Here is a 24,595-nt window from a genome sequence, read left to right as displayed (position 1 = left end):
TTTTACAGTGGTCACTGGGTGTTGGTTGCTATGGATCTTTCGAGACTAATGGTGTATTATCTCGATTCGTTACCGGGTAATTGGAGTAAATATCGGAGTATGAAGAAGACGGTTGACGCGTAAGTGAAATTCCCCTAAATATTCGTGTGTATTTATATATTTAATTATGTCTGTCAGATTGATCTCAATATACGTTTTTATTTTGTTAGGGCAATACTAAAATTTAGATCGAAAAAGAATTATCGTAATAGGAAGGACATTACCTGGGTCAGAGTTCAGGTATATATAGTTTCTTATTTTTGCTTATAATAGTGTTTGTAAGAAATTAACTATATATATATATATATATATATATATATATATATATATATATATATATATATATATATATATATATATATATATATATATATATTGTTTGTTTTTCTGTGTAGTGTCCTCAGCAAAACAATTCGATCGATTACGGATTTTTTGTATTGAGATTTATGAGAGATATCATTGCGTTGAATCGTATAGACATCCCAAAAATGGTATGGAATAATAACTTAGGGTTTATGTTAATATTATCGGATATTTCATCTAATTTGTTACTAAATCAGGAATATGTTTTATTCTCTTAATTGTAGTACTTTGACGTATACAAATCTTACTCAAGAGCTCATTTGGATGAAATGAAGGATGAATTGTGTCAATTCATTATTGATCATAGAATCATATAGGTTGTAGTTGTTGTACATATATGTATGGAATGCTGTTGTACATGCATGAATATCAATATATTAATGTTGTATATATGGAGGATTAATGTTGTATATAAATGGATTCATGTTGTATATATCAATGGATTAATGGTGTATAACATTGGATTAAAGGATGAAATCAATATGAATTTTACACTTTTGCAGCATGCGAACAGGTTCCCAATTAAATACCCACTGTTTTTCAAACAATTTTTTTTAAAATAACTAACACTTTAGAGGGCGCTTTCTGTAGGAAGCGCCCTCTAAACACTTTACATTGACAACTTTAGAGGGCGCTTTGTCCAGAAAGCGCCCTCTAAGGTGGCCCTTTATGGACCACTCCAGAGGGTGCTTTTTTCTGAAAGTGCACTATAATGTGGCCCTTAAAGGGCCACTTTAGAGAGCGCTTTCTCCAGGAAAACAAAGCGTTGTCTTTACCTATGCCAGCGCCACTGTAGAGGGCGCTTAAAAGCGCTGTTATAGGCCAAAATAAGCGCCCTCTTTTCCCTTATTTGACGTAGTGCTTGCGTTGAACTTTTCAAGCTCATAGTGCCACCATTTAAGCAAAACACATAACCAGATTGGAATCATTCATATTAAAGCGTCTCAGCACTTTGTCTATGTATGTACTCTGACTTAGGCCAAGCAGTTTTTTGATCTATCTCTATAGATTCTGATTCCTAATATATAGGCTGCTTCACCTAGGTCCTTCATAGAAAAGCATTTCCCCAACCAAGACTTTACTTGTTGCAGGGTAGGGATATTGATTCCAATGAGTAATATGTCATCTACATATAATACCAGGAATACGATCATGCTCCCACTAACCTTCTTCTAGACACAAGTCTCATCTTCGTTCTTGATGAATCCATACAGTTTTACTGTTTCATCAAAACGAGGATTCCATGAGTAGGTCACAGGCTCATCTTGATCCATGAGTAATACATCACCTTGATCAGATATCCATATATCTCAGGTAGGTGACGTATCTTGCCTGACCTACGCTGGTCTTGTTCTATTTGAGCAGGTTGCTCTTTCACAACTACTTGTGTTTCCTGCTCTAATTCCTCCATAGGTGTATCGATACTTTGTGATTCTTGAATTTCTTCAAGTTCTACTTTCCTCCCACTGATTCCTTTGGAAATAAAATCCCTTTCTAGGAAAACTCAAGTTCGAGCGACAAACACTTTGCCCTCAGAAGGATTGTAGAAATAATATCCTCTTGTTTCTTTAGGATACCCCACAAATAAGCATTTGTCAGATTTGGGCTCAAGCTTAGTTGAAATTTGTCGTTTCACATAAACTTCGCAACCCCAAATCTTCATGTAAGACATATGTGGTCTCTTACCACTCCATATCTCATATGGTGTCTTTTCAACCTTTTGGATGGAACACGGTTAAGTGTGTAAGCTGATGTCAATGGTGTATGTCCTCGAAAGGAGTTTGGAAGATTGGTGTGACTCATCATGGATCGGACCATGTCCAACAGGGTTCGATTTCTTCTCTCAGATACACCCTTCCATTGGGATGTTCCAGGAGGAGTAAGTTGGGATAGGATCCCACACTCTTTCAGATGGTCATCAAACTCTAGGATTAAATACTCATCACTTCGATCTGATCGAAGAGTTTTAATATTCTTACCTAGTTGGTTTTAACTCGTTAGGTTTCACCCTTTTGTATTAATGTTATTAATAGGCATTTCAAGATCAAGGACATATAGTCCATTGTTCATTTGTGCAGTAGCATAGAATATATCACTCAAATAAATTGAGCAACAATTGTTCTTTATTATAAATGAAAAACCAAACTTGTCCAAACAAGCAATGGAAATAATATTCCTGCTAATTGCAGGTACATAATAACAGTTCTCTAACTGAATTATTAAACCACTAGGTAAAGTCAATACAAAGGTTCCTACGGCAAAAGCAGCAACCTTTGCTCCATAGCCAACTCGTAGGTCGACTTCACCTTTTGCCAAATCTCTACTCCTTTTTAGTTCCTGCATATTTGTACAAATGTGAGAACTGCATCCAGTATCTAATACTCATGATGCAGAAGTAGATAAATTAATAACAAAAATACCTGAAGTTGAAGTCTCTACTCCATTCTTCTTATCTTCCAGGTACTTTGGGCAGTTCCTCTTCCAGTGTCCGGTCTTACCGCAATGGAAGCAGGTGCCTTCTTTTGCTATGCCTCCACTAGGCTTCAAAGCAGCAGTGGGTCTGGGATTGGCAACATCCTTGCCCTTCCCCTTATCACTCTGCTTAGTGGGCCTTTTGTTCTGTCTCTTTCAATTTCTGATCATCAGAATGGACTTCCCTTTTGACTTCAGATTCTGCTCGGCAGTTCTTAACATGGCGAGCAGTTCAGGAAGAGATTTGTCCATATCAATCATATTGAAATTTAGGACAAATTGACTGAAACTATCTGGCAACGATTGCAAGATCAAATCAGTTGCAAGTTCCTTTTCGAGGGGAAAACCCAATCTACCAAGGTTTTCCACATACCCAATCATCTTGAGTACATGGGGACCTACAGGGGCTCCCTCAGCTAACTTGCTTTGAAAAAGGGCTTTTGAAACTTCAAACCTCTCATGCCTTGCTTGCTCTTGATAGAGCAACTTCAGGTGTTCGATCATATCGAACGCTGACATGTTCTCATGTTGCTTTTGCAATTCTGAGTTCATGGTAGCCAGCATGAGACAAGCAGTTTCACTGGCATCATCGACATGCTTCTTATAAGCATCTCTTTCTGCCTTAGGTGCAGAACTAGGAGGTTCCTCTTCAGGAACAGGTGTCTCCAAGACATACAGCTTTTTATCATGTTTGAGGACAATCCTCAGGTTTCGGTGTCAATCCAGGAAATTTGTCCCAGACAATTTTTCCTTATCAAGGATTGATCGCAGGATGTTGTTAGAGGTGTTTGCTGTCATGGTAATCTACATAAGGATTAATGAAAATATAAGTATCATTGACATATTCAATTAGGCCTTTAATTAAATATGCTCCCACTATTTTACTCAAAACAAATGATCCTCATCATCTGATTCGGAAAATCCCGTTGGAAGATTTTCTAGTGGGTCGAGATCCATATTTCACTTCGTTCTAAGTCCGCGTAGACGGATTACACAAAACTAGGTTATTTAGGTAGGAACTCCTTCCAATTGTATCTCATACAACTCTCGAAAATTTCAATTGGGTGAATAACTCCTTTTTCCAATCCATCATATGGATCATTCCCAACTCTTGCTTCTAAACATATATATAATCTTATTATAATTTGTTTAGTTAAGTTTGACCCATTGTTTTAACAGTTGGATATTACAATTATCCCATCGCACCTTACTAATATAGAACATGCACCTCGCGTAGGCGAAACCTACATTATTTGATACTAGTCTTGACGAGTGTTAAAACTTGGAAAGCTTAAAACTTAATATTTATTTTGAGGGAATTGCAATTTTTCTGATCTCACCGGCTTGTTTATCATATAAACCGTCTCTCACATGCATCAACATACATTCACATGCATCAACATACATACAGACATAATGAAACAGTTATGGCCCCTAGCGCAATTGTTCTCCCAAGCCAATGAGAGAACCTAAGCTAACCTACAACGATCTAAGCTTCTCCAAGCAAGATCTTCAAGGTTGTCCTCCTTTGGCACTGACTTCTTTGCTTTCTTCATATCATTACATTACATGAAAGAAACTCGTTTTATATATGAGGGAGTAAGATGAGAAAAGAAGTTACATTTGGGAGATTAAGAGAGAGGCACGACACGCAGGTCGTATTTTAAAAAACCCAAAACAAAACAAAGGAAAACTAAGGCCATAACCGATCACCACAAGAAAATAATAAACACTTTATTATTATTATTAATTCCTTTAATTAATTAAAATCAAATTAAATTTCGACGATCGATCACACTACGCAGAATTAGCCGGGGGTCCGCTGCCCGGACAGCGGGAACGGGTGTTCCGCTGACCGTTCAGCGGACAGGGGTCAAGGGGGCAGCGCCCCTGCTCGAAAATTTTAATGAACAATTCATTTAAAATTGACGTCGTTTTTCGTACCAACACTTGATACTTCAAAGCACTTTTTCTAGCTGAACGAGTGAATTTTTTCTTGCGTTAACCGGTTAACCATATGCGTTAACCGGTTAACACTGTTTGAAAACTTTTAGAAAATTATTTTCTGTCTTGCGTTAACCGGTTAACCATATGCGTTAACCGGTTAACACTGTTTGAAAATGTCTTGGAAAACTGTTTTCTGCCTTGCGTTAACCGGTTAACCAAATGCGTTAACCGGTTAACACTGTTTGAAAATTAAAAAAAACATTATTTCTCATTTCGTTAACCGGTTAACCATACGCGTTAACCGGTTAACACTGTTCCAAAAAGTGTTTAGGAAGCACAACTCTTGTGCGTTCAAACTCCAATCGCATAACTCTCTGACAACACAACCCTTGTGCCGTCACTAACCCTGATGTACCAATTTCAGACCGTCAAACACATCTCGATTGTTAATTCAGTATGATTGATTAACACATCATTGCTTCACCATACTAATGTCGGATCAAGAAGCAAATGACCATTGATCGCTCAAAGGAAAACAATCATTGAGGGTTAGAATGAACGAAACGAGAACACTATATCATATATAATGCATTTTGCATCAGGATTACATATATCACATATATGTAACTTGATCGATCTCAATTTAACCTTTGATTCATTCTGTCTTTAATCATATTATTACAGAACAAAAACAGTTATCAGATTCATGGTTTCGTAACCAGGCTCTGATACCATTGTTGGAGAATTGCCATCCAAGGCGCAGCGGAATTTAAAAATTTCTCCATTTAGTGATCCTTACGAATGGGCATGATTAGTGATAGAATCGTTACCTCTTGTGGCGATTCAAACCTTTGGTGCAGATCTCTGATAATGATCAAAACCTTTGATACAGATCCACGGGGCGATCACGAACGTTGAACGATGACAACGTCTCTACTCAGTCCATACGAACGGATTCCTTCAATCGCAGTGCTAGCTGTTATGAATGAAGGCTTTGAGTGAGAGAGAGATACGAAATTCCAACTCTTCAGTTGTGTTTTCTGTCTCAGTGAGAGTCACAATGCTTCTACCCAAGGGGTTCTATTTATAGAACCACTTGTGTGGGCTTCAAGCCAAAAAGCCCACTTAAGTGCATTTTGGCCCATATCTCATAAAATGCCAAAATCACTTAAGTATTTGGTACCTTACCATATTTCATATTTTACTTAAGTACACCGTACCTTACGATGTTCCTTAATTATTCTATCTCTCATCAATCCGTCCTTTGTGTGTGACCCTATAGGTTTTCGCGGCGTTGGCAATTATATTAAATCACGCGTTTAACATAATAAACAGTGAGCGGTCTCTAGCAACACATCACTGCTACCCAAGTCACGAAAATGTCATGTGATCTGACAAAACCTCCTGTGATAATAATTATGTGTATAATTACCCCTTTGCCCTTATGTCTATATTGAACACAAGGTATAAACCGTGTCACCCTTGTCCAGTTCAATATTGGGCCCATAGACATTTATCCTGTTACGCAGGATTGGAAAATTCCATCTAGGACACTCATGTCCCTCAGCATGCTTCGTGGAGTACCCATCAACTGTCTTTATGGTTATCCAGTTACGGACAACGTTGGATCAGCAATAAAGCACTCGACTCTACATCTAGGATCCATAGTGGTTTCAGGTTGAAGAGTGGTATACACTATTATCACCATGAGAATAACTTATGACACTTTGCATAACTTTCTATATAGTATTCTCATAGCGGGTCAATCCGGTATAAATATTACTCCTAATATTCATACCTATATTTAAGACTTGATAACTCTTTATCCATGATCCATGAGATGTGATCATCAGTCTACAAAGATAATAGTCTTAATGCTTTAATGTTATCCCACTTCACACTAAAGCTCGACTACGGATACTTTAAGAATAGTGTCCTTATGTTTAATGTGTTCTCATGATTAAGTCACACTTAATACATTTAACGGACTATCTATTCCAGGGACTTTATTAATCAACCATAATAAAGAAAATGCCTTTAAATAATTCGATACAAGTACCAAAAGTATTGGCCTCTAGGGCTTACCCTATATTTTGTCATATGTGTAAGACCCTTATTTTGACCCTAAGATCCCTCATGACATCATATCATTGCTCATTGCATTGCCTCAAGGATCATAGCATGTGTGGCTCCTTAACCATAGGGGTGGGACTTGTGTGAGTGGTTTGAGATCACCAAGCATGCTTGTATTGTATATTATTACTTTTCTTTTTTGTTTACTAACCAAAAGCACAAAAATATGTCACTAACTCGTTTTGTTTTGAAGCTCAAGTGATCATGTGCTCCAAGGCTCCTATGAGGCTCCTATGCTCAATGAAATGGCTAGATGAAGATGAAAACAAGCATGAAAATGGTCCACAAAGCTCTTAATCATCATATATGTCTCCTAAGTATCTCAATTTGTCAATTTGATCAAGATAACCCAAGGGGCTTGAGGATTGTTTCCCAAGGAAACCCTAATTAAACTATGCATTGACTGTGCCTTGTTCATGAAGCAACCTCAACCTATGATCAAATTAAATCAAGGTAAGTTCTTTCATTCACTATTTTATGCATATATGAGCTTATATAAGTATCCTCAATCATTCATTCATCAATATTTGAAGTTTGTCCTTGAGAAGTTGACCAGTCAAGTCATCTGACTAAATTGAGGACCACTAAGACACAACTTTTGATGTGTTTGTCAAATGAAGATGACCCCAAGAGAAAAAATGTTTTTAAGAACCATATGAAAAACTTTCATGTTCATAAAAAATCCATTTGAAAATTGGAAGGTCATAATTCATTTCAAAACATTATAGGTCATTTTGACTGAAACCCTAATTTTGGGTCAACTTCCAAAGGAGCTAACTTCCTTAATTTTTATGATTTTGATGTGAGACCAATTGAATTGGAAAGCTTAATATGTCTGATTAAAATTTTATTTTGGATAAAATTTCATAATCCTAAAATAAACACATCTGATAATACAAAATATTATAGGTCACTTTGGACCAAAACCATTGAATTTGAAAAATGTCCAACTTCAAGTGCCCATAACTTTCTCATAGAAAATCTAAATGATGAAAACTTTAAGTCCAAATTGAGCATCTTGAAAATATCGACTACTTTGATGTTGGAGGTTTTTCCATTTGAGGCTTACATCATTGAAACAGAAGGGCTTGAAGTTGCTTGTTTTTGGCAAATTTTTCAAAGACATGTTTTGTACCCTAAACTTCACAGCCAGTTTTCATAAATTTCCAAACTCCAAATGGATTTTTTCCCAACATAACTTTTATTCCTTATTCCAAGAGATTTCCAATCATTACTCACATGACCATTTTTGGATTTTCCATATGGGAGTTTTGAAGAGCTCAATGTTTAGGTTCAATTATGCAATTCACATTGAAACTTCATGCACAAGCCAATGCAGCTCCAATTACACGTCCAAACCATTTGCATTTGAGTTCAACTTGCATTTTCATCCATTTTTGGGATTTGCACGCGCCTGTACAGGCACATGCATGGAAGGTCTAATTTTCATGCACATGAGCAAATCACCTCATTGCATCATCTCTAGCTATAAATAGAAGTGCTTACTCATTCAAAATCCAACCTAAAGGAGATCTGAAACTCTGCTGAATTGGAAACCCAACCTCACTCAAAGGAATTTCAGTTTTTATTTTCAATTTGAAGCTTGAATTTCAGCATCATTAGTTAATCTTCAAGTCTTAATTCCTTAGCCTTGCATCATCATTACACCTCCAGATCAAATTGGGATCAAAAGCTTGGAGAAATCGTGTTGTTTAAAGTTGCATTTCAGAGGTATATCACCAAACTATTTTGATCTGGATCTTGCTATACAATGTAAATTGCTTGAGTTTGAACTGTTTTCTGAAGTCCTCAAGCAAGAGGCAGGCCAGTGGTGGTCTTAATTTCATGAATTGTGACATTTCAGATCAAACACCATGATCTTCAACCTCTTGTTTCTCTCTAAATAGAAACATTGAGGAAGATCTAAGGTTATAGGGGTGATGTACATCACCCCAGCTTCATTTTGATACCTTTCTTGTTTATTTTTATTAAGTTTTAAAATCCTGCGCGCGGTGGCCAGAACCAGTTGGCTGGCCGGAGAAGATGGTGGTTTCCACCACCATCCCCACGTGGGAGCTTCATGGCCATCAGATCTTGTGGATATGTTATAATTGTGGCCTTGCATTTGTGTGACCTTTTTTAACTCAATGTGTGATGCGCTTGACCAAGGAACATGGTATGACCGCGCCTTTGAGCCGTGTGATAACGCCACGTCAATTAATGAAACAAATCCAATGGCAGCGCATTTTTCCTATTTTCTATTTTCTGTTTTAATTTCATTTATTTCCTTTTATTTTCAAAAATTCATAAATATTTTATTTGAAGTCACAAAAATATGAGACCAACACCAAAAATTTTCTTGAAAAATCTAGTTTCATATTTTGATTTTTAATTATTTTTGTGACTTCATTTAATATTTTTTGTGAATTATTTGGTTTTTAATAGTTTTTAATTTATTTTATATACTTTTTGATATCTAAAAATTCCAAAAAAATATTTTCTTAACACATATGGATCATGATAAGTCAATGAAAAATAGTCTCATCAATTTCTTAATTGATTTGAGATTTTTTTGAGATTTTAATTCATTTATGTTATTTTTCATTGTTTTTAATTGATTTAAAGTAGTTTCTGATTTCAAAAAATTGTTGAAATTTTATGTCAAACTTTGTTTGACCATGTTAGACCTATGAGAATTTAACTGGACTTGTTGAAGTTGATTTGAATTGAATTTGAGGTTTGACCATATTTTGTCCATTTTATTTTTGCATTTATTTTAATTCCAAAAATACCAAAAAAATATGTTTGACTTGTTGACTTCTAATCTTCATTTCTCTTCTGTTTTACATTGGTTGATGATGATTTGATTCACTTTTGACCAATTGAGTTTGATACTTGAATTATCTTTCCATTTCATTTTCATCTTCATCTTCATTTCTTTTTATTTCTGGCCAATGAATTAATGTCTTATGGTTAGTCTTGACATATGAGAGGCTTAACCTTCTTTGATTCAAATTAAACTCAACTCGATCCAAGATCAAGTGAGTTGCTTTGTGTCCAAGATAGGTTGCTTCTTGGTCAAGCAAAAAACCTAAAGTCCATACAAGACCTTTCCTCTTTTCTTTTGGCATGGAAAGTTGTAGGAGCTTAACCTACTAGTCATGATCTCTAACTTGTGTTTATTTGCCTATAGTTTTAATGACTGACCTCAGATAGGTGTGACTACTACATTAGTCCACTTACGATTGCTTAACATAGCGCTAAATTGTTTTATGACAAACTAACATAACCACTAACTACTAACTTTAATTTGAGCATTTAATTTCTTGCAATTTACTTTAATGCACTTTATTTCTTGCTCATTTATTCATATTGCTTTTTACTTTGCTCACTTGAGCTCATATTTTATGTTTATGCCATTTTCCTTTTGCTCATTTGAGCTCATTATTGTATATAAATATATTGTTGCTTTGTGTTTGTTTTGTCTTTGTTTGTGTGAACCCAATGCAAAAAGGAGAAAGGACTTAGAATTAGGATCTTACCTATGCTTAAAGGAGTTCAAGAGCAAATAGGCCTCATGCCTTTAGAATGCTAAACTTGTTGAAGAGCAACTAGGCCTCATGCCTTTAGAATGCTAAATCTTAAAGTTGACTTCAAAGGACCCCTAATCTAAACTCATTCTTTGTCCATTCCTCTTATTGTGTGGTGAAATTTTTGATGTTTGCTCTTGTATGATAGGGATTCCATCTTGAGATAGGACCATTGTCATGAATATCTAAGTTATGAGAGACAAGCGAAATGGAGATCCTAGGAGCTTGAATGTATATTTGGTTTGATTGCTTGTTGCTTGCTAGGTCCTAAGGAAAGGAGCATCTTGAATCATCTTTATGATTTCAAGAAAAGGAACTCCAAGGGTTTTATCTTTTCTCTCATCTTTGTATGCTTTAGGACTAGCCCTTCTCTTCTTCTCCTCACTCTAACCCAAGCCAAACTCTTTTGTGCAAACTTTGACATTGTTTTCAAACTAGAAACCTAGGCCTTATGCCTTTGACCTTTCAAAATATTTTCATTAATACTCATTGTGAATAAATCCTAATCATACTTTAACTTCATTTTGTAAATATCTAACTTGTAAATACAACTCACTTCAAGTGGTTTTTGTGGTTCCAATGGCCACCTTTGTTAAAACCTTTTCATAAACATTAGTCATAGGTTTGAGTTATCATAGTGGTTGATGTAAATCTCACCTCATCCTTAGTGATTGGATTATAAGTCTTCCATACTTATTATAAGGTTAACCCCTCACTAGTATGTTGAAGCCCTCCTCACATGGTGGATTGTTGGTTTAGGTTGAGTTTTCTCCCTTTGATAAAAAAAGACCTTAAGGATTTTGATCAAATCAATTCACCAATCTTTGTGATTTTTACCCCGAACTACGAGGTTTTGATCCTACCTTTGCGATGGTACGTAGGCAATGGGTTTATCCATTCAAACAACAAAATTGTAAATATAATCTATTCTATTCTCATCCCCTCAATCTTTGCACATATTTTCACAAATACCAACCTACAACACATTTTGCAAAAAGAGGTTCCCTTAGAGTACTAAGGATGTTTTGGGTACGTAAAACCTTCCCATTTCATAACCAACCCCCTTACCCAGATCTCTGACATTTTTATTAGTTTTTGATTTGATAAAACTTCTTACTTGGTTTTTGTTCACTTTTTAACCTTTCCTTTGGATAAATAAAAGTGCGGTGGTGACTCGAATTGTATGTTTACTTTTGATTTAGTCAATAAATCTAAAGGTAACGAATACCCCGCTACAATATGAAAATGATTTCAAGAGAAAAGTTACTCCTTATGACATTCAAAACAATGTTTATGTTGAAGTCAAGAGCTAGTTTTGCTTGGAAAGTCACTTTTTATGGGAAAGATTATAAGTCATTTTGTCTGAACCCTAGTTAGGAGGTCAACTTCTAAGGACCATAACTTGCTCATTTTTTATGATATTGAGCTATTCAAGTTTCATAATCAAATTCATGATGTCCTTTTCAACTTTTATGTTTTGAAGAAGTTCAAATTAAAGTTTCAAATGCATGTGCCAAGAGGAAACATTATAGGTCATTTTGGGGCATTACCATTGAACAAGTGATTTTCCTCAACTTCTAAAATACATAACTCCTTTATGACAAATCCAAATTAGGTCAAATTTGTAACCAAATTGAAGAGGCTTGAAAGAGATACAACTTTGATGCAGGAATGTTTCCCATTTGAAGTCCATAGCAAAAGTTATTCAAGGTGGAAGAAGTGAACATTTGACTTGGTACTTAGAAAATTTTCAAACATGTTTGATTTTCCAAACTTCCACCTCAAACTCCATTATGATACAAGCTTCAAATGGAAAAGTGTTCAAGATGAAAGTTGTTCCCCTTGATCTCATCTTTCTAAAACATCCAAGATTACCTCATTTGGCTAAGGAATGAAGGACTTGCGCATGGGTTCTTTTCAAAGGACCATTTGGATGGATTTCACCTTCACTTTCCAAATTTAAATGCATGGCCACATGACATGATTTCAGCATGGTACACATGCATTTTTGGACCTGAATACATCACATGATGGGCATATCACACGCCCATGCAAGCATGCAATGGAAATTTCTATATTTGGTAAAATTTGGAAGTGTGTGGAAATGAATCACATCAGCTATAAATACAACCCTCATGGCTCAAAATTGAGGACATGATGCCCAAACTTTGAACCTGCAATCCAAACCCTCACCATTAAAGGATAATCTTAAAGGTTTTCATTTGGAAATCGAGCTTCAAATCTCATTTTGTTTTGAGATTGAAACTCCAAGAGTCCAAGCTTTTCCTTGCCTCCATTCCTCTTCTGCAAGCTTCTAAAGACAAGCCAAGGCCAATTGGAAGCAGTATCAAGCAAGGTTGAAGCTCATATGAAGGTAATTTTTCAGAATTTTCATCTCTTCGATTCTCTCTCAATTCTTCACTATTCTTTGTGATTTTTGGTTAGCTAAAGTCCTACCAATGTAGGCAATAAGATTGAGTTGCTTTAAGGTCAAATCGAAGCAACTCAATTCATGATCCTCAAAATTCAAATCCCTGTATCTCTTGATATACTTTGAATTGGAGAAAATTGAGGCCAAATTCGAGCTCCTGAGCATTTTTTCTTCAAATTTATGTCCTTGTTTTTCATTTCCATGGTGGTTGGTGGTGGACCAGTTCGGTGAGGTCCACCGGAGAAGAAGACCGAAGCTAGGGCTCCGGTGATGTGTTGGCGTTTCCAAAGCCATTGGATCCTGATCTCACATTTTAATCTTAGTCTTCTGTATTGATTACCAATCGTGCCACGCATTTGACTTAAGTGTTGGTGGAATGCGCGCTTTTGGCCATCAGATCTGCCACCTCAATTAATGAGGGAGATCTGATGAATGAATGATGTTAATTTGATAAAATTCCTCCCATGACCAATTTGTGTTTCTCTCACTCCCCTCCCCTTTAATCTTCATCCCTATTCTCTCCCATTCCTTTCATTGACCAATGAAATCTCAAATGTCATAAGGCTAATTGGTTCATCAATGACCTTGTGCCAGATGAACCAATACAAGTATGAATGAGATAGGTTAATCCCTCTTGATCTTTTCTTTTAGTGTGTGATATGTTTTAGGAGTTTGGTTCTTCATACCAAGTCTCTAACATGCATTAACACCTAAATTTTTATTATCTGACCTTAGATAGTTGTGACTTCTATATAAGTCCAATTACAATTGCTTGACATAGAGTTAAATTTGACCCTCAAGGCATAGCATTCTAGTAAGTGGGATTGTAAGTCTCTGTTGGTACGTGGTTAGAGTACCGGGATTTGTTATCGTCTCCACAAGGATTATGTGATATTGTCGCCGTTCGACAGTTGTTAAATTCTTAAATTATAGTAACAAGGGGGTTTTAATTTTCGGTTACGGTAGCTTGCATAAAAAGTAAGAAATTCCGGTAAAAGTTTTGGTTGTACGATTTGAGAAAGATTGTCAAAGTTAGGGTTCGACGATCACTTTGCATGCATATGTTCGATCAAACAAAACTCATAAACTCCATTAGATGATAAACACATTCACAAAATCCACTCAATGTATTTATCTCTAACACACATTGTGGTTTTTCCCATTTTGATCCATTGTTGATCTCTCACACAATCTATCAAAATGACAACTTTTAGGTTCAACTTTTTAGTGAACAAACTCATTCAATACTATCTCTAGCTAAAGAACAAGAATGGATGAAAACCTAGGTCAAGAGTTGGAAAACACCTTTCAATAATAAACCAACACAAAGAGTTATCAATAAAACAAGGTTTTCACCATACATTCATCATCAAAGAGTTTACAAATGAAGATCAACCCATATACATACAAAGCTTATGATCATCTACATCTAACCCTGACAAAATGAAGGACTTAGCTACTCATTTTCACGGTAGCTTGGTCAACAAGTTTCGGTCGAAGGTTGATCAACATCCGAGTCGAAGAATCGAGATTGGATGGGAATCCACCTTCTTTTTGTAAAATATTGTTAATCGAAGAAGAGAAATGAGAAAATGGGTTTTTAGGGTACAAAATATGATCCCAAGAAAAATGGAGATGAAAAGATGCTGAAAAATATCTAAGTGTTCTTTCCAAAAAGTAGCCCCTGCTACTTATAGTACTGGTTACTGAGCTGTCATGCTCGCTAGGCGAGCAGAATGGTTCGCCTAGCAAGCCCCAAAATAAGCCACCAGAGTAGCCTGCGCCCAGAGGAAACATCCCAGAAAAGTTGCATATGTTCGCTAGGAGAACAATCCTTCGCTAGGCGAAGCCCTCGCTTCTCTCATTCGCTCCAACGAGCCTTGATGATTTTGCTACTGGAATTGCTCGCTACCTGCTCGCTGGAAGCTCGCCTAGCGAGTACTTGGCTACTTCCCTCGCCACAGCGAGTTCTGAAGGTTTTGCTACTGGAATTGCTCCCTGCTTCCTCGCTGGATTCTCGCATAGCGAGTAATTGATAGCTATGGTTATGTCCAAGTCTGGGAGTGTTCGCTGGCATCTCGCTGAGTGCTCGCCTAGCGAGCACTTCGCTACCTCACTCGCCTAGCGAGCTTGCTGATGTTTGCTTTCTTTCTTGGTCCCTTTGCCATCTTCCTTGTGCCTTTGTTTTCTACTCTTTCATGCCTAATTTCTGCACAATAACACACAAATTAAAGGTACCAAGATCATTTCACATAGTATTGCAAATCAACAAAAGCAAGGGAGGTTTCGAACACTTATTCGACAAAAAGGAGTGAAAGATGCCCACATTTGATAGCTCAAATAAGCACCTTTGGGCATCTAACAACTCTTCCCAACTAGATTATTGCTTTCCCTCAAGCAAAGTATGCCTCTTGAAGGACAAGAGGATTTGCTTAAAGAAAACGATTTCTCTGAAATCGGATAAAATGGCTCAAACACAAGAGAATCAACCAGACACATGTTCCCAATGGTTAGAATAACACAATACACAAGAACTAAAGCCTTATAGCAATGCAAAACATGTATCAATCCACAACAATGTTATCCTGAATGAATCACCCTATCTCTCCTCTTCGAATAAGGATTGAAGAAATTACGCGTTTGCAACCGCTGGGACAATTTTACTCTCCAATCAAACAATGCAAAAATCAATTTAATTCATACAATGTCTAACAATTATAAATGAAAATGCGGAAGCACGAAGATCACTAAGGTCTTTTCCGGTTGTAGCTTGGTTAGGTTTACAAACAAGGGTCATATCTAAGGCCATTGAAAACGAACTTGCCAACGCAAAAGAGACATTCACTGTACAAGCTATTCACACATCTCAACTTCGTTCCACTTGTTTCTCATTTGAAACCTTCACAACTCTTATTTCACAACTCAATTTTGTTTTTCATTATTTTTCTTCCAAGCAAGCATTCATTTTCGTTTTCATATATATATATATATATATATATATATATATATATATATATATATATATATATATATATATATATATATATATATATATATATATATATATATATATATATATATATATATATATATTTTCACATCGTATTCACAAAATAGATGTTTCTCTTTTCTATTTTTTTTTCAATGCTTGCTTGGTTATTCATGAGTTGTAGCACTTACCGATTCTCATTTTCGTTCTCCCTAACTTATCTTTTACTCACCCCAAGTGAATGCTCTTGACTTTTTACGGGAAAAGAGCAATTATCAAAAATTTCAGGGTTTCAAGAAAAAAGATTTTTGACATCTCGCCTTATTTCAAGCTGAGATTCAACTGTTTAAGCTCAAATGGGGTCACGAATACTCTCTGCTCACGGGTAAGTTGTATTTGGAACTGGTTGTGCTCGAAAGAAAACAAGCGCCTTGATCATTTCTAATTGCTCCCACAAATTCACAATAATAAAAGACAAAGAATGAATCAAATGAATCAACACAGTTTATTAGAATCCAGCATTTTAGTGTACAATGGAGGTTTCCTCACAATTTGTGGTTCTAAGCCCTAGGTGAATCATTCATTCAATCATGTTGCAAAAAGAACAATATTCAATTAAGAAAAGATTAAAGTTCTTAATGCATTCTAAAATTCTAACCCGAGGTAACCATGTACCTTAGCATTATTCGCTTGTTTATTTTTATCATTGACATCCAAGCTCGGATGCACCTTCATTGGATACTTCTATGAGGAGCAACCAATCTAGAAGGTTTGACCCTCAACAAGCAAAAAAAATTTAAACAAAAGAAATTCAAACCAAACACAATAATTTAAAACATAAACAATAATCATCACTTCAAAATATTAAAAATGTGCGTGGGGGACAAAACACCCCAAAAAGTACATAACCAAAACCAAAATACTACATATCTGAATATAAAATAAAATAAAGCAAAACATGAAAAATAAAACTTAGTCCTCATAGGACTCAGAACCCTCTTCACTACCGGCCTCAGAATCGAAACCATCCTCATCATCATCATCAGCGCCACCAGAAGTATCAGCACCAGAAGCACCAGCACCCGCCCCCTCTCCGAAAACAGACCTGTCCACAGGCCAGCTAGCGTGTTGCAGGAACTGCTCACGCGTCATCATAGGATGCTCTCTAGAAGGGTCACGCACCTGCAACTGTAATAACTGCATAGAGTCATGAATATCAATCATGGCGCGCTGAGTCGCCGCCATCCAATCCCAATTGTAGTTGCAGACAGCTTGCTGGAAAGGATCAAACCCCTGAGCAAAAGCACCAGGACCATCAGAAGCCCCGGTATCATCAGCAGTTGTACTGCCTCAGAAGTTCTTCGGCTTACAATACTTGGCCATATATCGATCGTCGATTACGGATGGAATCCTCACCTGAATATGGGAGGGTAGCTTCACCCTCGACTGTTGGCACAAAGCCATGATGAGACAAGGGAAAGAAAGGGGGCAGTTAACTCGCGCCCCTGACTTTAGCCCGCTCTCAACCACAGACTTCATCTCAATCGCGATGATTCGCGCCACATCGATCTGCAAATTGGTAAGAATACAGTGGACCAAGTGTGCCACTGGGATCGGCACGGTCGACGTGTGAGACTTGGGCTTAATGTTGGTCAGAACCAGCATCAAGATCAACTAAGCCAAGGGAATCATATCCTCCCTATGGTACCTCACAGGAACCCCAGATGGGTTCACCTCAACTGACTTTCCCTCAAATAACAGGGTAGCAGAAATAACATCAGTGTCTCTGTGGAGCCTCAGATCTCTGTGGTATGCATCCCTCTCATTAGCTCCCAGATGGAGCGGTTCACCCAGCACCCGGTTAATAGCATCCCGATCAAAAGCGACCTGACAGTCTGACACTCTTGTAGTCCAAGTGAAAAGCTCGTCGTCATTCGGCAGCGCGTTCGCATAGAACTCGCGCATTATCTCAATGTCATAGCTTTCGAGTGGAGCGATCAACCTGTCCCATTTCTTGCTATGTATCAACCCAGCAAATGTCCGATCATAAACCTCTTCTCTGGCAAGATTTTTCATTTTTCCAATGCCACATAATGAGCGGCTTGCTTTGCCCCGATGAATTTGTCGGTGTCAAACTGAATTGGCACAGTACGGGAAGTGCTCCCGACCTTTCTCTTTTTCGAAGCACTTGACCTGAATGCCATCTGAAAAATTATAGAAAAGAAACAGCACAAAACCACAAAACAAATTAGAGATCAAAACAGAAAAACCAAATACTGTTATGGTCGCTACTGCTTCGCTTAGCGAGGACCAAGCGAAGGCTCGCTACGGGTTCGCCTAGCAAAGTGGCAGCGAATGCTCGCCACAGATTCGCCTAGCGAGATCCTAGCGAATGTTACGGGATTCTGTGTTCTCCATTATTAACACTCCAATTTCAGAAAACCCAAAGCCTAATGATACCAAATCTCCCAAATTTCAGAAACAAAGTAATTTAACATGCTAAGAATCGTTCTAAACATACATGCAAACCTAAAAACCCAATCTCCCAAATTCAACCCTAATGATTCATTCTTCAGAATTTACAACATTTGAAAGCATAAAGGAATAGAGACAGAACAAACCTGATTGAAAAGGTTGATTGATTTTGAAATGCAACGGTTAGGGTTTGCAATGCAACAGTTAGGGTTTGTGTGAGATGGAAGTGATAGAGTCTGAGAGTGAGAGTGAGTTCGTGAGGTTCAGACTAAAACAATTTAAAATGGTTTTGGGCCCAAATGAGTGGCCCTCTAAAAATTAAATGGTTTCTGCCACGCTCGCTACTGTCTTCGCCTAGCGAGTAGCTAGCGAATCAGGTCGCTACTGTCTTCGCCTAGCGAGCACCTAGCGATCATGACAGGATTTTGTTTTTTCAAAACAACATGCAAAGCACATTTCAGCAAGGTTCCATCAATTTGAACACCAATACCACACAACAGAAAGCTGTAAATACTTACAATGTTGGGGTGCCTCCCAACAAGCGCTTGTTTAACATCGGATAAGCTTGACGGTTCGAGATGCTCACAGAGGAGCATCCAAGCAAATTGCACAGCTTTCGCGATCCACAAGACCGCCAAGATAAACCTTCAAACGTTGGTCGTTAACCGTCCAACTCTCTTTCTTCTCCAAGTCCTCAATGACAACAGCTCCATACTCTTTGACTTCTTTGACATGAAATGGCCCGGACCATTTAGATTTCAATTTTCCGGGGAATAGCTTCAACCTAGAATTGAACAAAAGGACCAACTGTCCGGGCACAAATTCCTTCTTCCTAAGCTTTTTGTCATGATACTTTTTCACCTTTTCTTTGTACAACCAACTCGAGTGATATGCGGCATTGCGCATTTCTTCCAACTCAAGCAATTGCACTTTTCTTTTTTCACCGGCCAAATCCTTATCAAAGTTCAATAATTTCAGAGCCCACAAAGCCTTGTGCTCCAATTCGACCGGCAAATGGCAAGTTTTAGCAAACACCAATTGAAAAGGAGTTAGCCCAATTGGAGCTTTAAAAGCGGCACAGTATGCCCATAACGCTTCATCCAATTTTTGCGACCACTCTTTTTTAGAATTTGACACGGTTTTTTCAAGAATTCTCTTAATCTCACGATTAGAGACTTCGGCTTGACCGTTTGCTTGTGGGTGATACGGAGTCGCCACTCTATGTGATACACCGTAATGTTTCAAAACGCTTTCTAATGGTGCATTACAAAAGTGCGACCCTCCGTCACTAATCAACACACGGGGGGTTCCAAAACGGGAAAAGATGTTTTTCTTCAAAAAAATTATTAATGTTTTAGCATCCGCCCGAGGTGAGGCAATCGCCTCAACCCACTTAGAAACGTAGTCAACCGCCACAAGCATATATTCATTACCATATGAGGGTGGGAATGGTCCAACAAAATCGATACCCCAACAATCGAATATTTCAACCTCTTGGATGTTTTGGAGAGGCATCTCGTCTCTCTTACAAATCCCACCACTTCTTTGGCAACTATCACAACTTTGCGCATGGGCATGTGCGTCTTTGAAAATAGTCGGCCAATAAAATCCTGACTGAAGGACTTTAGTGACTGTTCTTACCCCATTGTAGTGTCCACCGTAAGGCGAGTTGTGACAATGCCAAAGAATGCTTTGCGCTTCATCGCCAGTAACACACCTCCTCAAAAGGGTATCACCACCCAATTTAAACAAGTATGGGTCATCCCATACGTAGAACTTAGCATCCGAGCGAAATTTCCTTTTTTGGTTCGAAGTTAGGTCGGGAGGCACCAAACCACTAGCCTTATGGTTCGCAAAGTCCGCAAACCATGGCCTAACTTGAACTTTGAAAAGTTTTTCATCAGGAAACTCTTCCCGGATTTCCTTCTCAGAAGCGGTAACCTCCACATTAACTAAGCGAGATAAATGATCTGCCACCAAATTTTCCGATCCTTTCTTGTCTTTGATTTCAACATCAAATTCTTGCAACAAGAGGATCCAACGGATGAGCCTTTGCTTCGAGTCCGGTTCGGTATACACTATGACCTTGGAACCAATAAGATAGGACCTAAACTTTTCAAGCGCATACACTATCGCAAGTAATTCTTTTTCAGTGGTGGCATAGTTAACTTGAGCCTCATTAAGAACTTTACTTGCGTAGTGTATCGCATGAAATTTTTTCTCTTTTCTTTGGCCTAATACCGCTCCGATTGCATAGTCGCTCGCATCACACATGAGCTGAAAATTTAAATTCCAATTTGGAGCGACTATAATTGGAGAAGTAACCAATTTTTCCTTTAAAACTTCAAAAGCTTGTAAACACTCATCAGTTAAAAGAAATACCTGATCCTTAGCTAGCAAGTTACTCAAAGGCTTAGCTACCTTTGAGATGTCTTTGATAAAGCGCCGATAGAAACTGGAGTGCCCCAGAAAGCTTCGGACTCCCTTCAAATTCGCCGGAGGAGGTAATTTTTCAATCACTTCAACTTTAGCACGATCAACTTCAAGCCCTCTTGAAGAGACTTTATGGCCAAGCACTATCCCATCGGTCACCATTAAGTGGCACTTCTCCCAATTAAGAACAAGATTTGTCTTCACACATATTTCAAGAACCGTTTCCAAGTTGTCCAAGCATAGACCAAAGGAACCACCAAATACGGAGAAGTCGTCCATAAAGACTTCCATTGTTTTCTCGATAAGGTCGGCAAAAATAGCTTGCACACATCTTTGGAAAGTCGCCGATGCATTGCACAACCCAAAGGGAATTTTACGGTATGCGAAAATTCCAAAAGGACATGTGAAAGCCGTCTTTTCATGATCGGCCGGGTCAACCGCAATTTGGTTATACCCAGAATAGCCATCTAAGAAACAATAGTATTGTTGCCCAGAAAGTCTTTCTAGCATTTGATCCATGAACGGGAGTGGAAAGTGATCTTTTCGAGTTGCGGTATTCAACCGCGTATAATCAATACACATACGCCACCCCGTTGCCACTTTTGTCGGGATTAACTCATCCTTTTCATTTCGAATCACGGTAATGCCACCTTTCTTCGGAACCACATGCACAGGACTAACCCATGGGCTATCCGAAATCGGGTAAATCATTCCCATATCCAACAACTTAACAACCTCCTTTCTAACAACTTCCTTCATAGTAGGATTTAAGCGGCGTTGCGGTTGAGCTACCGGCTTAAAGTCCTCTTCCATTAAGATCTTGTGCATGCAATAGGAAGGACTAATTCCTTTGAGATCGGAAAGAGTCCAACCCACGGCTTCTTGATTCTTTTTCAAAACATTGATCAAACGGGCTTCTTCATTCTTTGACAAAAGATTGCTTATGATAACCGGCCTTGCTTCGGTCTCGTCGAGGAATGCATACTTTAAATTAGAAGTTAACATTTTCAATTCAATCGATGATTTTTCTTCATTAACCTCCTTCTTCAATACTTCCTCCTCAACTTCCCACGGATGTAACTCTTTTAGACTATCAAGTTCCCTTAGGCATTCATCAAGAGCTTGCTCTTCTTCAATTGTGAAAACTTCAAAGGAGTCATCAAGAGCTAACTCCACAGGGGATATCTCATGAATATGTTTAGAAACCTCAAAAGTTGCCTCTTCGATCACATCAATGCGAAAGCTATCACTTATATCCTTTGAATGCTTCATGGCTTCGAATAGATCAAAAGTAACTTCTTCATTTTGGACCCTTACTTTCATCAAACCGTCGTCAACGTCAATCATCATGCGTGCGGTTTTCATGAACGGTCGGTCAAGAATAAGCGGAGCATCGTCGTCCTCTTCCATATCAATCACAATGAAATCAACCGGGGAGAAGAATTTGTCAATTTTGACCAATACATCTTGTGCTAACCCATGAGGATGGGTAGTCGACTTATCGGCCAATTGCAAAGTCATCCGGATGGCCTTCATTTCAATTTTACCAAGCCTCTTCATAATAGACAATGGTATTAGATTAATGATTGACCCTAAATCAATTAGCCTTTTTCCGACATAGAAATCACCAATTTTAACCAGCAAAGTTACTCGTCCCGGGTCAACCTCTTTTTTTGGAAGCGTCTGTTGAATGATTGCACTACAACTAGCATCTAAGACAGTTGTCTCCGGTTCCGTGTACCTCCGCTTTTTAGTAAGTATGTCTTTCATAAATTTCGCATACTTAAGCATTTGCTCCAATGCTTCGGCAAACGGAATGTTCACTTGAAGTTGTTTGAATATATCCATGAACCGGGCGTAATGCCGTTCATTCTCCCTTTTAGATGGAGCATGTTGTCGCAACCTGAAAAATACAGTGTGCGAAAAAACAACCGGCGAAAGAAAATGACAGAAGAGTCGCCACCGTGCGTGATTTATCCCAAAGGAGGAAAAGGAAACGCTCGAAGTAAACCTGAAAAGAGGAAAGGAAAAGACAAGGTCTCGCAACCAAATCTTGGGTTCGGGAGTCGGTTATGCGAAGGGAAGGTATTAGCACCCCTACGCATCCGTAGTACTCTACGGGATCCACTTTTGTAGTTCTTGTCTAAAGGGTGTGAGTTTATCTTGTGTTATTTACTAAAAAAGGACTTAAATGAAAATGACTCGCGCGGATGTCGCATCCACTGCATACGTATCTCATCTGAATATGAGAATCAGAGTCTTCGTAGCTCGGTTGACCTATGGGTTAGGGGGATGTGTGCTCGCTAAGACATCGCGTCTTATGCCTACGTATCTCATCTGGAATGAGAATCAGAGCAAGCCGTAGTTCGGCTAACTACGGGGTTATGGATTGGGTTTTGGACGAACGATGTTACTACGCAATCTATCGGATGCTCGACCTTTGGAGACTTACTCACCTATAGTAGAAGGAGTAAACGTGTGTTTAGGAGAAGAAAAATCAATGAAGGGTTAGGGTTTGGGATGCTCATGCAAAAAGGCAGTCCTTGAACAAGGAACCTGTAAAAAAAACACACACACACAAAAACATTGCCTCCTATCGAGGTCTTCCAGCTAGGAAAGCAGTAAAATGCGGGAAAAATGTAAAAGTACCACGCGGATAAAGATCCGAAGTAACAACAATTAGAGGAATGGGAAACCCAGGGATCCTTCCAAGCTAAACACCATCAAAGAAAGTGAGTCAGTACAGGTAATCGGAATGAAACCTCCAGGCGGTATCCCACAAATAAAGTGGAACACCAGGCAAACCATCTCTGCAAAAGTCATGTGAGCCCTCACAAAAACTCAACAAACAGGTTAGAGACAAAAAAATAGGGTAATCAAGGGTTGCCCCCAAATCAAAATGTAACCACATGAATCATGCCATTAAAATTCACAAAAAAGACATGCATCAAAAGGGTATCCAATTCACCCATAATACCTCAAACATTCAGAGTATTCAAATTCAAAGCTCAAAGGTAATGGGAATAAGGGAAAACCTGATTGGAGAGCTTGATTGAAATTGAGTTACACCCGTGAGGTTTACAAAACAATCTTTAGGGTTTATGTGAGGCAGAGGTGATTCTGTGCAGTTGAGTTCCCTTCTGGGTTTGGAGGCTGCTCTGAACTCTGTTAGCTCTTCTCTCACTATCTTTTTCCAGCCAGGGTAATAGGAATAGAATGAATTTTGTTTCACTGAAACTCTGAATTTATAACCTGATTTTTGTGGACCTGTGGGTTCAAATGAGAGAGGTCCAAGTCCAATATTTTTTCTTTTATTTATTTATTTATTTATTTATTCGTTTTCCATTTTTTTTTCAAAACACGTGGGCTTCGCCTAGCGAGCATGACAGCTCATGAACAAACCTTTACTCCTTCAAGATTAACGTTTTGACTGACGAATAGACCCTTGTTGGAAGTAACTCAAGTCTTTCCCTTGTGTTGACTGATCATCTAAATAGAGCCCACAAAGTGTCCTGGATGATGTTCAAGCTTCTTGGATCCGATTCCGATTGCCATGATGAAATGCAAATGCTAAATGACCTTAAAATGAATGCATGCATGAGATGTAAAGCCTATGCTTCCATGAAAAATGAAGGGTAAATTTTGGGGTATTACAGCTGCCCCTATTCAATCAACTGGAGACCTGGAAAGAAGATAGCAGCGGCTTTCGTGCTTTCGAGGTAT

Source organism: Lathyrus oleraceus, chromosome 3 (assembly GCF_024323335.1).
Source record: "Lathyrus oleraceus cultivar Zhongwan6 chromosome 3, CAAS_Psat_ZW6_1.0, whole genome shotgun sequence".
NCBI lineage: Eukaryota > Viridiplantae > Streptophyta > Magnoliopsida > Fabales > Fabaceae > Lathyrus > Lathyrus oleraceus.
The sequence above is the reverse complement of the archived record's forward strand: the minus strand, read 5'-3'. Positions refer to the sequence as shown.